Source organism: Mixophyes fleayi, chromosome 3, assembly GCF_038048845.1.
Source record: "Mixophyes fleayi isolate aMixFle1 chromosome 3, aMixFle1.hap1, whole genome shotgun sequence".
NCBI classification, from domain to species: domain Eukaryota; kingdom Metazoa; phylum Chordata; class Amphibia; order Anura; family Limnodynastidae; genus Mixophyes; species Mixophyes fleayi.
Genome location: NC_134404.1, coordinates 133,003,363 through 133,007,084, shown reverse-complemented (window position 1 = coordinate 133,007,084; position 3,722 = coordinate 133,003,363).

The following is a 3,722-nucleotide window of genomic DNA, read 5'->3' as shown; positions in this document are numbered from 1 at the left end:
GCTCAATATTAATATTTGTGGCATCAGTTTGAAGCTGTTTGCTAGATCTACCTGTAAATCTTACTGGCCTCATCACACACTAATATTTCTGTATCCTAAATCAAGGATCAGAGTGGCGTTTCGTACCTAAAAGCATGAAATTGGGACTATACTGACTGCATATTCGGCATAATTAACTAATTGAAGTACTATACGGTATAAAAGTTTGATGTTTTAATGTGTCATTATATCTCATGTTCTGTTCTTGACAGCTATTTCAAACAGAGGGACTTTAATTCTGGAAGCTGCACTTAAAACAGCACTAGAGGCTTTGGATGGGGCTGTGAAAGAAAAGAATCGCCACCAACAGGAGTGTTTAGGCTGCATCCTCTGTCTGTTCCCAGAATGTACCAGCCCAAGTGCACAGTGTAGAGGTCAGTGGTATTATTTGCAGTGTATTCTCTACCTATGACAATGACCTGCTTAAGTAGAGGTATTCAGTACATTATATCAAGGTAACACATAATACAGATAATAAACACATTTCAATTACAATTTATAGTGACCTCATGTGTATAGTAGAGAATAAGCAATGTGCTAAGGAAGACTATCTGGGTAACTGGTTAACATTGTTCTAGCTACAAAATTGCAACTACAAATCTCACAAATATAGCATCGCAAGCAATTGTTCTTGAAAACTGTGTCTTCCTCTATGTGTTTGTGTGTGTCTTTTTCTATAGTTTGTGTATTTTCTTGTATTTGGTTACATGTGTTTATCTCTTTAAACATATGACAAATGTCTGTTTCTATTCTAGTTTAAGTATCTTAGTTTGTGAATGATGTGTTAGGTCCAAGCAGGTGTGAACACTGTAGACACTGTAGGGAGCTGTCCCTTTAAATGTGAGACAGCACGGTACTACATGTGCTTTGCATTTTAAGCCATACACTATTGTATTGGGTCTGGGTGCAGATCAATAAGTCATTTTCTGATTTTTTTAGGTGGTAGTTCATGTTTAATCCTGCATCACTAGCTAATGATCCAGTTTATCATAGTTCTAGAGAGGCCCAAAGAAAAGAAAACCAATAAGAGAACACACAATGACTCTATGATATACAATGTGGGGGTGTAGAACATAGACTGAAGTAGATGTTGAACTGATTTTTGTTGTTAATATGTTCTCCCATTTGCCAGTAAATTTAGTAATGTCTGAGAGTTCCTCTATATAAAGACAAAATGTCATGAAAATTGGGCACATCCACAAACTGAGTTTATCCTGGCGCACAAACACTAAAAGAACATGGTTCAATGCAATAAAAATGAAAGAAAAAAAGGCATGGGTCTTCTCAAGTTTATAAAGTATACAATACCAAATGTCAGCAGCAATGTTTTTGCTCTTATGGTGGGTAATATCAGTTCTAGGGAGATATGTTTTCCAAATAAAGATTAATAAAGTCAGTTTTCTGGGCCAAGAACCTAGGAAAGACTAGAAAGTCGGGCAGGCTGGCAATTCCTCTCCCTCCTGTCCAGGTATTTGGCTGATCCCCAATCAGAAGCACATAGAGAAGCCATCTCTGCATAGGTTAAAAATATGCTTGAATTATGAGTAATTGAACAGTTGAAAGCTGAGTTGTACAGTCATATAGTGTTGATCCTGAAACCAAATGGTACCTGGCTCTAAAGTAATGACAATAAGATGGAAGCCTATCTCATGCCAAGGGTAGGTCACTAGAAAACTACTGAAAGGAAATATCACAACTCTTCTTCTCATAAGGTTATACTGGCAATTACCTTTAACTGAAGAGGTGAAACAAAATCTGCTTTCTGTACTCTAGAGGGTTTGCTTCAATACACCATACTGCCTATGGTATTTCAGAGGTTCTGACCTTACTGTAAGGACTTATCAATGTCATTTTAAGTCAGATTGGGAAAATCATCTCTGTAAAGTAGAACAGGTTTAACCACAAACTTAGAAAAATGTGCTATAGGGCTAAGGGGTTGCGGTACCTTGGCTACACCATGGGGGAAGCATAACTAAGCCTCAAATTCTCAGCTTCTCTGCTTTTTGGCTAAAATAAAGTGTAGTATCTGATCTCGGAAGTCTTAATTTGAGACAGTGCTAGGCTGCTCTACAACTCTTCCCATCCACTTCAATTAAACAAGCAATGATAGCCAAATGTCCTGATTCTGACGGGGCAGTCCCACTTTTATGAGATTGCCCTGCTCAATCAGGACTTCGTTCTGACTGCAAGGATAGTTGGGATGGATGTCCTGGTTCACAATGTACTGCTTATTAAGGTGAGCTTGTTGAATCTAAGGGTAGTGCATGTAGCTTGCCCTCAATAAGCAGTACAGTGTGATTAGGGACATACATCCCAACTGTTGTTGCAGTCAGGACAAAGTCCAGATTGAGTAGGGCAGTCACACAAAATTGGGACTGGCCCACTAGAATCAGGATAGTGGGCAGACAGTGCTGCTCACTCCTACCTGGTCTTCCAGCTCAGTTGCTGCTTGTCTTGATACTGGAATGTTAGAAAAAAGGGATAGATTCTGTACATAAAATATGGAGAGTCTAGTAATGAGTGAACCATTTAGTGAACCAATTTCCACCCAGCCAACCCTGAGGTTGAGTCAATAGTACATTCATTTAATAATTGAAACAAGCCCTGACATTAAATTAATAGCATTCACATTTAATAAAGTGAACTATTTCCCCCAAATAAGCCCCAACATTTAATTAATAGTATTCAAAATTAATGTAGACCTACCTCCCCCCAACATGCCCTGACATGAAATAAATGGTACTCACATTTAATAAATACACCTATTTCTCTCCAAACTTCCACAATATTAAATAATTAGTATTACCATGTAATAATTAAACTTGTTTCCCCCAAAATTGCCCCAATATTAAATAATTGATATTCACAATTAATCAATAGCCCTCATTCTCTCTGAACTCAGCCCTATATTAAATAATAATCCCAAACCACCCTAGCATTATTTAAATAATGCCACTACACCACAGTAAAAGTCATTACTATTACCCCATTATTAAATTAGATAGTCCCTATCATCAAATAAATTGCACCCCATCAATAAATTAATATTTCCCACCCACAATTAAATGACTATCACCCACCCTTATCATTAAATGAATACCCAGCCCCCATGTCTATTACAGATAGAGCCCTCCCCCCATACATACCTTCTACCATCCGGCTCTGTAGATTTCAGAGGCAGGCGCTTCTGTCTGCTTGTCTACTTCCTGCACATGTGGGACTGCACTGCCATATGTTGTCTGCCCCATAAAAGAGGGGGACGTGATGTACAGTGTAGAAGGAAGGGGTGGAAGAGATCTGTAGATCCGCTGCAGTAAAGTGGCTGGTTCCTCCCACGGGACCAAAACTATCAATGAATCCTGGATAGAGGGTGGGGGGTTTCTGGGCAACTTTAATTAGAACACAATATAATGTAATGAAGTGTCATATACACAAGAGAGAATAGTATCTTGACAGTGTTATTAATAAATGCAAACTTTTTTTCACGACTGATTCCCTTAACAGTTGATATAATTTACTCTTGAAAGATTTGTTTTGTTGAGCTCCTCAGATCCAGCTATTTTAGAAAGTCCCAAGCTATAATGTAATTGCAGATATTCACACTTGTTTCTGCCTCTTGCAGAGAAAGACATGAATGCAGATTCTGAGCCAACATGTGAGACTATCCTGAAAGCAGGAAGTGA